General features: G+C 34.8%; 1 non-coding gene across 3 annotated transcripts; it reads right to left on the reverse strand.

The window, feature by feature from the left end:
- Positions 1 to 478: 478 nt before the first annotated feature.
- On the reverse strand, positions 479 to 12,964 carry LOC120085329 (uncharacterized). Of its 3 annotated transcripts, none has more exons than XR_005483880.2 (5): positions 12,413 to 12,964; positions 12,117 to 12,288; positions 9,355 to 9,990; positions 1,101 to 5,939; positions 479 to 931 (listed from the first exon to the last, which is right to left on the reverse strand). It is a non-coding gene; the product is annotated as an uncharacterized LOC120085329 (transcript). The 3 variants fall into 3 exon arrangements; XR_005483879.2 differs by having other exon boundaries at positions 481 to 931; positions 9,355 to 9,973; positions 12,413 to 12,936; XR_016532511.1 differs by lacking the exons at positions 479 to 931; positions 1,101 to 5,939; positions 9,355 to 9,990 and having other exon boundaries at positions 11,957 to 12,288; positions 12,413 to 12,954.
- Positions 12,965 to 14,489: the final 1,525 nt, after the last annotated feature.

Below are 14,489 nucleotides of genomic sequence, written 5' to 3' on the forward strand. Positions count from 1 at the left end.
GTGATTCCAGCATGGTTGGTTTATGACAAGGAAGAAGCACAATGTTTTGTGATGGATGAAGGTCCACCACAAGAGCTTACAAGGGAGATCCTTGATGGAGTTGGACCAAGGCGCCAAAAGGACGAATTTTGGAATGACCGAGTCCTTAGTACTCATGCAAGAATCAATCATTTTAAAGTGTGGCAAAACATCAAAACGTGCAAGTCGAGAATTAAGTTCTATGAATGAAGTTTGCATTGGATGGTCCCTACGCTTAACACGATCACGCCTTTCCAAATGTGCACCTTTACTTTTAGCTTTATTTGTTTTGCTGCTTTAATTAGTTGTTTTCCTTTTAATTCATTGCTTTTGTGAGAATTGACTGCTTTAGTTTGGTTGTTTTGAATTAAGATTGGTGAATTTTCTCTCTGATAATTGGACAAGTGAAAACGAAAAATTGTATTGAATGTTTACTGCGTCGTGTGATTTCATTACTTGTGTTCAATTCATTCAACGCATGGGGTACTCAAAGGTTTATGACTGTTAGAGATACTTGAGGAGACACGTGCATGTGCCACCAGAGAAGCCATCTTGTCAGGCCTCAATAAATGCTTCATCATTATGCATGACGTTAGCATGTGAAATCACGTGCTCATATATAAACCCCTCACTTAGTTATTTTCTCATTTTTTGGCACTTTTGTCTTTTTTCTTCGATCATTGCTCTCTACAACCCTAGCTCCCTTGCCTTCTGATCATCGTTCGACAAGCATTCTCTCTACCAAATCCTTCAGAAACCTTCCCTTCATCCATCAATGGCTCACCAAGACAGCATCAAAAACATCTCAACCCGTGCTTCCTCCTCCAATTCTTCACCATCTCAGCAATAGTTGCGCCAGAGTTGCCTTCCGATTCTGTTTGCATGGTCGCATCCTTCTTCTAGCCCCTCATAACTGAAGGAAATCAGACATGAGGATTTTCATGAGCAGCGAAAGGATCTTTCCAAATTTCAATCATATATGAACATACACAATTACAGTCACAAACGGAAACAATAGGCTATGTGCAAAATAGAAATTATAGCATGCTTTACTATACGATCAAGGGAAAGAATTCACATACCTTTGAAGACTCATCTTCAAGATCCCTCGATCACGAACGCTCGAACAAGCGACAACACGGCAACAAAAGAACACTCATACAACACGTCCGCTATACTGCACGATCACAACGAACTCGAACAAAATGATCGCCAAGGTCACGAACACTTTGAACACCACGAACGGCCTCCACAGAACCTCGACTATGTCTAGTTGAGTATGACACCACCAAAAAGGTTACCTTAGTATTCTCAGTGTGAGAATCCAGAGTGTGGGCACTGTGTGGACTTGGTTAGAGGAGGAAACCGGAGGAGAACAATCATGTAAACGATTGAGCAAGTGGGAGAAGATAAAGCCTATCGTATAGAACAATGCCCAATTGTTTAACAAATGCTATACGATCATCTAGAAAAAGTTATATAATCGTTCAGCTCATTGGTCATCTGAGTGTCTATCGTGTAGGAACACTCCACGATCGTTTAGTCTCTCCAAGTTGTCGTTTAGTAAATCTGATTTATTTGATAGTCTTTTTCGTGAGAACTTTCCGAGATTGGAAATCTCAAATTAACATCTTATCAAATTTAGGAAAACATTTTTCCTTTTATATCACGGTTACCATGAAACCACCAATAACCTCCCACTTAATTGGTTATTAGAAAAAAAGAGATAATTATCCAATAATTATAAATATAAATGATAACAACTTATCATACTATATTTATAACTTATAGTTTTAATATTTCATCTCATGAAACATAAAAATCATAGCTTTTTTTCTATTCCATGGCACTTAATGTAAATCTCATTTACATTAACCCTCTACTTCATGTATCTCATACACCACACCGATCATATCATATATAATCGAAATACCTCTTGTCAATTTGAATATTTCAAACCAACACCAAGAATTGATTCTCAACTTGAATCCATTAAGCTACCAAGGAGACCTTATGAACCTGTAGCTCGAAGCTCCAACGGTACGTGAATAACTGCCTAAAATCTTTAGTCACGAGATCCACCATCCGTTAACTGCCAAGCACTCCATTAAAGACCGACAACTGAACTCTCCTTACTACAAATATATTATGTGTCTTTCTTAACCAATCAACAGTGCGGAAACCCTTCACAGATCGCTCGTAAGTACAACTTGGCCAATAACCGTTATGGCCCTGTAGTTACATCTAACTTCTTAAGTATCACTGATTCCTCTAATGAACATAAGTCATAGTCCTACTATAACTGAGTCCTCTTTTCCAAAGAGAAGTTGTGGCCACTATGTTCAAGCCCCAGAATCAGCCCTTAAGGGAGCAAACTATCTACTTACCTCTGCTTCGAGGAATGAATGAATTCTATCTTGTGTAACTGAGTTCCCAGCTCTAGATCAAATAAGTCCCCAAAAGGATAGGCATATTGAGTTGGCAATCTGGCCACTCTCACCCATATTAATCAAAGAACCGCTATCAAAAGCAAGAATTCCCAAAACACTCAAGAGTGAGGTCATGTCACCTATTGTCATTTAGGTGAGATGTAAGGCTCCTAGATCAACGGTGCTATATACAAAGAAAAATCATCTCGTGGTCCGGTCTTATGCAAACTCTTTGTATAGGAGACCCCAGCTCGCATGTCTCCACATGAATAGTCAGGATCTACCATCTGTAGTAGTTTCTAACACTTGCAAACTCCTACAGCGCGGGTTGTATCCATAGTGACACCAGGATCAGGTATCCCACTTTAATCCTTATACTACAGATCTATTTGGGTTATCACTTAAAGCATGATCCACTTGTATATCTCATATACATGCTTAAGTTTACATACAACAACCATGGAGCTTTGTTTATTGGATATGAGTAAATGCCATAATGAAATAACACTTATTTTATTCATAAACAATGTGTATAATTACAAACAACGAGACTCCGAGAGAATTAGGACATCAATCTCAACAATAACCCACTCAACAGATCTTCTCTTTTACACATCAAGCTCGTCGTCCGTTGGTTCTCCCCATCATAACTTCGATCATACCTACCTTTATCGTTTTTGCCCACTTATAAACTGCCCCTACTCCAGCCTTGCATCCACCAACCACACTAACCACTGAACCATTGGCTGTCATCTTTCCCATTACTGTCACAAGCTCATCCTTGCTTGTCTTATCCACTTCCTCACCTTCCCAAGTGCGAGTGGGCACAAGTGTTGAGTCCTCGAAAGAAAAAGCACCCAAAGTACCAACTTCACTTGAAACAAGAGTAAGACCCAACAGTCCTGAGTTGGAGGCAATACACCCATTACCGCCTGCTGCAAGTGATCAGGCTAATGCAAACGAGGCAGCAAGGAGAAATGAGATGGATGTCTTCGGAGACATCTTTAAGGGAATTGAACGCAAGGAGAAGCACTGATCGGTAGGAAAAAAGGAAACAAAGGAGAAATAAGGAAGTGAATCCGCCGTAAAGGTCTATCCTTGTGGCAAGTAGTCCTTAGAACCTCCCTGTAGATAAGAATGGTCTACCAAGGATAATTCGAATATCTTTATTAGCTTTGTAGTTCAATATGATGAAAAATTTGTGGGGAATATGAATTTGTCAACTTGGACAAGAACATCTTCAATCTTACTTTTAAAATAAGTGATAGAACGATCGACAAGTTGGAAGGATATAGTTGTAGGTTGAGCCTTTCCAATCCCCAAATTCTTGAAGATTGAAAAGGGCATCAAGTTAATACTTGTGCCCAGGTTACATAATGCATGACCTACATCCATTCCTTCTATTGAACAAGGAATGATTAAACTACCAAGATCCTTCATTTTCTCAAGGATATTGTTTTTAATAAATGTAGTGCATTCTTGTGTCAAGGTAACAGTCTCAACTTCACCGAGTCTTTTCTTCTTTGACAAAATATCTTTCAAAAATTTAGCATAACTCGACATTTATTCAAAAGCTTCCACCAATGAAATATTAATATGTAGTTGTTTAAGCACATCGAGGAAGCGTTTAAACTATTTTTCATCGTTCTTTTTCTTCAATCTATGGGGGGAAAGTTGGAGATGGATGCAGCTCAAATGTTGTGCTTGAAGTTGAAGTATTCACAGAAGAAAATCTGTGTTGATCATCATTGATTGACTTTTGCTCCTTTTCCTTCATGCATTGAGTTGAGTCGTTCTGCACCGATTTCATTTATGTTGATTTCTTTGTGGTCTGTTGGTCATTGGTTTTGGTTTGGTCAAATGGTGGTTGGTTTGATGAGTTGTTTATCTCCGATCTATGACTGGTCAAAAGTTTCCCACTCATTGGTGTCACGACCTGACACCCTTTTTTTTTTAACTTCCTTCGTTTCTAGGAACTTCTGTATTACTAAAAAAAATGTTCCACTCGGTCAGTTCTTCAGCTCTCCAGCTATCTGACCCATTTGAAGCTCTAAGTTTCGTATTGATGATGCTTAGCTCTACAACAAGGCATCATTATTTTGCGTGTATTCTTTTAATAGAGCTTCTAGCGGGGTGAAGAACTTAATGCCTGCTGCGGTGGGTTTTGCAATGGTTGATTTCTTTGGTGTCCTTGGTGGAACCTAGGTGGTCCACCTCTATTTGTTTGCTGACAGCCTTGCTATTCTAACTGTTGTTGCTAATTTACATCCCATGAGAAATTGGGATGACTTCTCCATCTAGGATTATAAGTATTCGAGTAAGGATTATTCTTGATAAAATACACACATTGTGGATTAAGCGGGCACATATAAAATGTATGTGCTTCCTCACAACCAACGCATCACATGTCAATAACTTGATTCACCGCATTCACTTGGTTACTGCTTCCTACGTTGACCTTACTCAAAGCCCTTGTTTGCAATAAGTTGGTCATGGTAGCCATCTGAGTTTGTAGTGCAGCGACTACATTATTTTCAATTATTCCTGAATTATTTCCTCTTTTACTTGATCTTGAGTCGTAACCATTAGCCTTCTAATCCTCGTGGTTCCTTGAAATTCTATCCAAAACGGCCTTTGTTGTAGTATAAATCTTGTCTAATAGGCAATCTGCTACAAAAACATTGGTTGCTATTTGTGATGCTTCAGTTAGTCCATCGTAGAAAACCTCTATTTGTACTGGTTGACCGTTATGCTAACAGTTTCTTATTAACCTCTTAAATCTTGCCTACGCATCACTCAAAGTTTCCCTGTCCTTCTATTGAAATTAACAATCTCTCATCTTCTTTTTGCATTCTCAATGGACGGAAAGTACTTTTTCATAAATTTCTCGACCATTTGTTTCCAGGTGGTGATCTCACTTGATTTTAACGAATAGGCCCATTGCCTTACTTCTTTTCTTAAAGAGAAGGGAAACAAAGACAGTTGGGTCTCTTCTGCCGTGATATTTGGGATTACAAAGGTGTTGCATATTTCAATGAAGTTTTTTAATGAGTGTGAGGGTCTTTTCCTGGTGCACCTCCAAAATTTCTGGTTGTCTAGATCATTTGGAGCATAATCGGCTTCATCTCAAATCCGACCCCCTCAAATGTTGGCCACATAATCCCCGGTGAGAAATCATATATATTAGGTGATGTATAGTCCCTTATAGGTTTCTTCCTATCATTTGCAAAGAATATTGGGTTGGCTTGCACCAATGCGCTGTTAGCGTTATTGACCGCATTGTTGGCCACAATTGGTACATTCTGATTGTTATGATGATCTCCCATTGTTATATTTTTGTTCCTTTGTCTTCTTTTTCGATTGGATCTAATTCTTTTGTGAAAAGTCCTCTCGATCTCAGGGTCAAATAGGAGTTCCGGCAAACTGAGTTCACTCATATACTGTTTTGCAACGCTTTTCCATCAAGCGTGCAATACACCTATGATCAAGTACCTGCGAAAATCAAAATACAAATTCAAACACAAGTTAGTTACTCAAGTCCCTGGCAATGGCACCAAAAACTTGTTTGTAACAACTCGAGTATGAATATAGACAATGAAATTACAAGTTGAATTTTAAATTAATTTTCTAAGACTAGTTGGAGAAGACCAACTTTAAGTTTAACACGCTAAGGTTAAAATTGGTTCATAAATATCCTTGATCATTCAATAAACAACAAACAAGTATTAGTTTAGCAATTAAACAATTATGTAAAAACTAAAATAAATAAATAGATAAATAGATAAATAAGCAAAAAGAAAAAAAAAATAAATAAATAACTAGAAAGATTGAGAAATATCTAAGAAGTGAAAGAAAAAAATAATAATAATAACAAAATATACATAAGTCGCTTAGTAAAGGATAAGTTTAAAAAAAATAAAAATTAATGAAAAGTCGATTGGGTGGCTATAAATAAATTTTGAGTTTTCTTTTTCTTCTAACAAGAAGCATTGAAGATCATTGTGGGCTTTTTAGGTAAATTTTCTTACTTTTTCTTCAGTATTATTTTTTTCATGTAAAACATTTGGTTATATTCAAGCTTAAATTCAACATGATTTTATTTTAACAAAAAAAAACAAACAAACAAAAAACTTCAATTAATATATGTAAATAAGCTTGGTAATTTCAAATATTAATATTAAACTTTGATATTGTTTAGTTTACTTATGAACGAGGTATATTTTAATCTACATGGGTGAGAGTGGTTCAACATCGACGTTCAATAAGCCTCTCATTTTAGGGGTAAGACAGGGTAGATAGTTGGGGACATAGTCCTACAAGATAGAATTCACTCCTACCCGATTTCAAGGTTAGTAGATAGGTTGTTCCCTTAAGTACTGACTTCTAGTCTTGAACTAGGGCCCCGCCCTCTCCCTGACTGAGAAAGACTCGGTTTATTGGTAGAACCCTAAATCAATTATTTATTAGTGGATCAATGGAGACTTGAGGAGAAAAATGTATTATAGGGGTAAAACGGTAATTTTGACCCAGTTGTAAATATGAACAACCTATGAAAGTTCGACTTAGTGATCTTGGTTAAATCAAGTGGACATAAATATATCTACAGTGACAAAAGTGCAGCTACAATGCTTTAGTAGAGTGTCCAATAGTTAATGAATGTTGGTTAATTCGATTAAAAGAGTTTAGTCGATTAATCTCGAATTGTTGGAGCTCATGATCTGTAGGTTCATTAGGTTCATCTGCTAGCTCGAATCGGACTAAACCTTAGAACAGAGTGATAAGTGAGTTTGAAGTTTTTATATTCGAATTAGGGAATAAACGTTAAATATATCCGATATATTTAACGGCATATCATTCAATTGGGAATTGAATGGTAAAGAGAGAGTTGAAGATATTTAAATAAATTTAAATATCAAAACTATGAACGATAATTCATCGGTATTAGTGTTGGATTTAATAATTGAATATTAAATTAAATTAATTAAATTTTTTAATGAATTATTTAAGATTAATTTGATTTAAAATTAATTACTTGAATTAATTTTGAATTAAATGAAATTAATTAAAGTTGGTCAAAGTCAACTGTTGACTTCACCAAGCTTTGAAGGTCAAAGGTCAAAAGTTGACTTCACTAAATTGGAAATTTCAGAATTAGTTTTGAATTCAATTTGAATTAAAATTGTATTTAACTAAAATTTGACTAATGTCAAATGTTGATTTTAAAATAGTCAAAAGTCAAAAGTCAAAAGGTTGACTTTACTTAGTGGAAAGATTTAAGAATGATTTTTAGTGGAAAAATCCAACTATTAGTGAATAGAGTAATTCATTTGGCAAACTATTGATTCCACAAAATGTCATTTATACCACTAAATTGAGTGCATTTTGAAGTGCCAAATTTTAGTTAACCCAATTTTTTATGAATTACATGTAATTGCACTATAAATTGGATGCTTTGATAAAGATTAAATTTCTTGGCCATTTATTGATTTTCAAGTTAGTTGAAAAACAAATTCTTTTAGGTAACTTAGAGATTCTAAATGAGTTTTAGAATTTAAGTTATCAATTCTCTCTCAATTTCTATCTAAATTCATCCATAATTTAGTCACTCACCAGATCCCACCATCCCGTTCTAAAGCTAAAGAATAGTCGGAAAAACTCTCATGGTGGTTCACAATCGATTCATGAGAAGACTGGAGCAGAATTGGTGGTCAATTTAGAGCCACAAAGGTTGTAACTATTTGCATGCATGTTTTATTTTTAAAATTAATGAAATTTAGAGTGCTTAAGATCTAAATTGTTTTCGTTTGCACATTGTTTATTCTTACATTAAGGCCCTCTAGTGTCCTCTCCGAAATGATGTTTCCTAGGCCCATGTTATAGCATTATTCTAGGTCATCTACATCCTCAAATAATTTATGATCCACTACACTCTTCTCTATTTATTCTTTCCCGTCATCGCAACCTCAGTGTAATACACCATGGCAATCTTCACAACATCATCATCATTTTCAAACTTTGACTTCTTGTACTCTTCTTCCAAAACATTGATGTGGAATGGGTCAAACCTAAACCTATTACTAAAATATTTTCTTTCTAGTTCTTCGATAGCTTTCTCATTATGAACCACTTGATTATGGGCCCACCACAAATCAGTCATCAACAAAAACTCGCCCTTCAAAAAGATGACAACCGTTTCTCCAACAGAGAAGTTCATCGAGTTCGCTCTTTAACTCTTCACTTCTCTTAGCAACATATGGTGGATAATAGGGCTATTGAAAACCAAGTCAATATTCACAAACTGCCTTAAATTGTTCTCGTGCATCTCGAGCAACCTAGGGGTAAGCTTGTCCTTCACAATTTTGTTCTTAATCCCGATATGAGCCAAGCTCGTTACTTGGCTAGGAAAGGGATCACCCCCGGATATCTTAAAAGTTGTTGATATCTTAGACTGCATGTACAAAACTGTGTCTACCATTAAAATATTCCACAAGTAACTTATCAAAGTCTCGCTCTTCAATCTCGCTTTTCCCTGTCTCACTCTCTCACCTTCTCACTCTTAATTATCTCGCTCTTTGCTGTTTTGCTCTACTTATTTTTACTGTCTCACTGTCCTTTGCCTCGCTCTTTGTTCTCCCTTTCTTCTCTCTTTCTCTTTTCTCACGCTATCCTTTGTCTCACTCATGCTCTTTGGTTTCTGTTCGTTTCTCAATCTCTCTTGCTTACCTTTGGTTCGTTATTGGTATCTCGCTCTAAGTCATCATCTACCTCTTGCCAGCAATACATCAAATACACAAAAGACCCTATATGAAACCACCATGAAAACCCCATTCTTCCTCTGACTCCCTTCATGCAATTCCCTAAATTTACATCAGAAACAAAACAAAAATCAAATACAAAAGAAACTTACCAGATGAATGCGATTCTGGCGAACGGATGGTCGCTTGATGGTTTGTGGTGGTCGACGACAAGTGTTAGAGAGAAATGGTGGTGGTTTATGTCACTGTCGATAATGAATCATTAAAGAGAGGAAGATGAAGAAGTGAGGAAGTGAGAGGAAGAAGCCACGCGAACAGTTAAAGAATTTGAAGGAAGGACAAATCCATAACTTCAGCATGACGTCAATCAGAAGAAGGTCAAATACCAATATTTTTAAAAAGTTGTGTATTTTTCATTTTGGACCTCCAAAATAAGTCATCCATATCATCTTCCCTACAAACAATCCCAAGGCAGACCCTTTCCCTCTTTCTTTCTCATGAAAGACAGCAGCCACGCTGCTCCTTCTGTTGCTTCTTCTTCTTCTGGCAGCTTGAACGACTAGCGCTTTCCTTCGGTGACAACTTGAGCTCAACGTCCACGAACTCCAACCGCCTCTTACAGAGTTCTTCTTCAACAAATTAGCAGCAGCGACGTGAAAGCTCTTGCTCCAATGGTAATGTCTTCCACGTTCTGGCAATGACCTATGGCGACATTCAACGTGGCCCACACGTTACTTGCAATTTCCATCCATGCCTTTCCTCTTTGGGCACCTTTAGTTTAATTTTACCTATTAGTAAGATTATTTAAAATATTTACGAATAATAACAAAATATTATCGTCTATATGATAAATTGCGATAGACTACTATTTATGTCTATCATGACACAAATAGACACAGATAGATCTATCATGAAATTTTGCTATTATTTGTAAAAAAAAAAATTTTGTTTATTTTTCTATATTTGAATTGATTTGTGTAGATATTTTGATATTATTTTAAGTTTTGGTCAAATAATTAGGTCAATTAATGTAAGATTTGACTAAAGTTTAAATTTCTAAAAAAGAAAGTTTAAAGTAAAATTAGTGTTTTTCTTTAAAGGCCTTAACTCTTGGAGAACAAAAAAATATCATTTTTTTAATAAAATAAATTAAATGACAAGTTTAGTTCATAAATGTCAACATAAATATATCTAATTGACTTGTATTATCGATTCGAGATCCGTAATTCGAATCTCTCATTCCATGTATTGTTAAAGAAATAAATCTCTACCTACCTATTAAATATTCACAAAATATAAAATTTTGGATCGTTTTAGACATTAAATTCAGTTTATACTAATTTTTTAAAAAGAAAAATGATGTTGTAGACACAAATTTGAAACTTTAAAATTTAATTAGACATTTAAAAATTATAAGACCAATAAAGTTTCCCTTCATTAGTATTGGATTACATTTTTCACAAATATCTCAGAATATTTCCAAATAAACAAGAAGAAATTTTCTTCTCAGTCAAATGACAAAGCAAATCAAAGAGAATCCAATACCCAGTATCTATTCTCTGCACCACAATTCACAATACAGAAGTACAAAAAATAAAAATAAAAACAAAGCAAAGATTGAGATTGAGATTTTCCCACACAAATGTGAAAATTTTGAATTTCATATTTTTTAAAAAAAAATGACGAATGATAAATTATTATTGAACTATGCTCACATTGTCACTCTAAATCATATTTTAAGGTCAAATAATACTCAATTTTTAGTTTTTATCTAACAAGATTTATTTAAAATCTTCGAACTGAAAATTCAATAGATCTTTCTTGTTTATATACCACTTTGATTTATGTATTTTCAAAATATTCAATATTACATTATTTTCAAATCTAATTCAAAAGTTAGTCTATACATTCAAAAGATTAATTTTGATCCTTATTTTTAGAAAGTGACTATTCTAGTCTCTATTTGCAAAATTATAACCTTTAAAAAAGAAATGACCTTAGGACGGAGCAAATATCAATACCACTACGCCAAATTCAATGGATATTTTGAGAGTGCATAAACCAAATTGAACTAGATTTAAAAGTACTTTACCAAACTCCTTAAAAATATCCTTATTCTAAAGAATATAGGTCGTTCACATATTTGAACTTCAACCTCAAGTAAAAGAGAATATGTTGATTGCTATCCAAATATCGATATACTTCAGGTAAAATAGTACATATTGATTGCTATTTAAGTGACTGTAGGTCATTCATATGTTGATTGCTATTCACATATTTGAACACTTGTATTGCCAAGTTGAAATACATTTTAGACAAGCTATGATTTAAAACTAAACATTATTACTCATTCATGTATCAATAATAAAGTATCTGATTGAAACAATCAATGTATCTAATATAACCATTCAAAATCAAATAAAAAATTAAACAAAATTCAATATAATTGAACAAACAACATCCACCATATCACAATTAAAATCATGTAACCTTCAAGTCAAGTATGCCCAAATAACTGTAAATTTTAAACAATAAAAAAAAATCAAATTGAAAATTGTAATTACAAGTCAGGATGTTTTTAAATATAAAAAATATTTAAAAATATTTATACTTTATAGTAAATGTTTCAAAAGCATAAAATATTTTTAAAACTTTTTATTATAAATTTTACAAATTTTTTGGATTTTTTTTTTCATTTATAAGAATTTCCCGTCAAAAAAAGAAAATTCGAACTCCATTGATTATGAGATTCTATTTTCCACAAAAATAAGTCAGAAAAATTTTAAAAACATACTACAAGAATTTTCTTTTCAGTCAAAATGGCAAAAGAAAATCATAGTCAATCCAATACCTTATCTTAATTTCCTTACAGAAAAAAAAAATTAATTAAAAAAAAATCAATGTATGGCTTCACCTTCAAGTTTCGTTATCTCCTTCTGCCGCTAAAGCCCTGTTTCTTCCTCCCTTCGCTTGATTCTTCATCTTCCGCCGCAGCTTTTCCGTCGCTCTCATCGGACCGGTACGATTTCATAATAAACTCCGGCAGAATGAAATTAGCTATCAAATACGCAATCAGAAGTACGCCGCTGCACAAGTTGCCGAAAGAAAATTCAAAAAAAAAAAATGGAATGAAGAGATTAATCTCAGATCGGTTCTTCAGAGTAATTTGTGCATCGATTCGAATTTAAACAGAGGAGAAAATTGGCAAACCCTGTCTGGAGGAGGACGGAAACGTCGCCGGATTGAGACGGAGGAATAGTGCTGTTTCCCAAAATTAGAGAAGACGGAATTGCATTGACTTTTAGGGAATCAAATCGGTAGGTTTGCGGAGAAATGTAAATGTGGCGGAAGATGTGGAGATTCTTCTTCGGTGGTGAATTCTGTTGCGGTTGCCGTCGATTTGGCTTGAGATGCGATCGGAGAGGGGGGAATTCAATGGAGGAGGATATGCAATTCATCGTGGAAAATGGATTTTACCGGCGGAGAGATGGAGAAGAGTTTTTTTTTTTTTTTTGGCTACGCCATTTTTAAGGGTTTTCTCAATTCTGATAACGGTCTACGCTTGGATAACATTGTGTGTGTGAACTGTGAAGAGTTAACATGAAGATGATAAAATAAAACAAAAAATAATTTTTTTATAAAAAAAAAACTAAGAAAATTAATTTTTTACCCTCCGAATTTGGAAGATTAGGTGCTCTAGTCTTGAATTTTTTAAATTTCTACCTTTTAGTCTCGATTTTATGAGAGTACTTGTGTTTGATCTCCAAATTTTCTAATGATAAGTACAAGATTTATGTCTTCGTTTTAATTTAGGATAAATGTTTGATTTCTACGTCGTTTCAAATTTGATCATTTATAACTTTTTGTGATTGATCAAAATTTCTCATTCAACCATACTCTTAATTTTTAAACATAAGTTTAAAGGCCCGCAAATTAATTTTTATTGTTATTTTAAATAATTATATAATATTTTAAATTATAAAAAATAAGAAAAATTATTTTAAATGACAAATCTATTGAAAATATTTACAAATGATAACAAAATAACTCAATCTATCTGCGATAGACCGCGATAGACTACTATTTGTGTCTATCATGATATAAATATAGATAATAGTCTATCATAGATAGACAGTGAAATTTTGCTATATTTGTAAATATTTTGGTTCATTTTCCTATATTTGAAAACAACCTTAAAAATAATTTATAAAATGAAAACTTCTCTCTAAGGGGGTGTTTGGCTCACCAACATGAGTTGAATTGAGTTGGTATAATATACCACTCATTGTTTGGCCTACCAACTTTAAATGTTGATGGAGTTGAGTTGGTATATTTTACCAACTCACCCCAACTCTCCCTTCTTCCAATGTTTTCAATAGCTTCACTCATCGGTCACTTTACATTTCGAAACTAACTCTGGGCTCCAACAACCACCTCCGATGAAAACTCCGACGACCAACTTCGGGCTCCGATAACCACCACCGATGAAAACTACTGTGACCAACCCCGGGCTTCGACAACCACTTCCGATGATAGTTCCGACGACCAACTCCGGGCTTCGACAACCTTCGCGTGACCAACTCTGAAAACCAATTCCGAGCTTCGGCAACCACCTCCGTTGACTCAACTTCGACAACCACCTTCCCACTACCAACTCCAATGACCAATTTCTGGCTCCAATAACAAACTCTGATGACCAACTCCAACAACTACCTTCATAGGCTCTGACAACCACCTCTGACTACAAGCTCCAATGAAAAATACCTTTAATGACCACCTTTGAATGAGCAACTTCAACAACCCACTCGGGGCTTCGACAACTACCTCCAACGATAAAACTCCAACAACCAACTCTAATACCACCTTCATGTGATTATCATTGGGGCGCTAACAACCACCTTCGACTACAATCTTCGACAAAAATCATCTTCGATGATCAACTTCGACGACCAATTTGTCCGACAAATATCAGGCTTTCAAAACCACCTCTGATGATGAACTTCGACAACCAACTCCAATACCACCTTCATGCAACCAATTTCAAGCTCCGACTGTTAGGGTTGATGCCCTAAATCTCATAGGGTCCTGTAGTTTGTAAACACATGTATGAACAAACACTTTGTGATTTATAATATATGATATTTTATTCACTTCAGTTTATGAAATATGAGATATTTTAATTGCATTAAGCACAAACCAATAAACTAAGATCTTTGGTTATCGTTGTAACTTAAGCATGTATGTGGAGACATACAAGTGGATCGTGCTTTAAGTGATAACCTAAATG

This window comes from Benincasa hispida, chromosome 9 (assembly GCF_027475165.1).
Source record: "Benincasa hispida cultivar pf3 chromosome 9, pf3_genome.v1.1, whole genome shotgun sequence".
Taxonomy (NCBI): domain Eukaryota; kingdom Viridiplantae; phylum Streptophyta; class Magnoliopsida; order Cucurbitales; family Cucurbitaceae; genus Benincasa; species Benincasa hispida.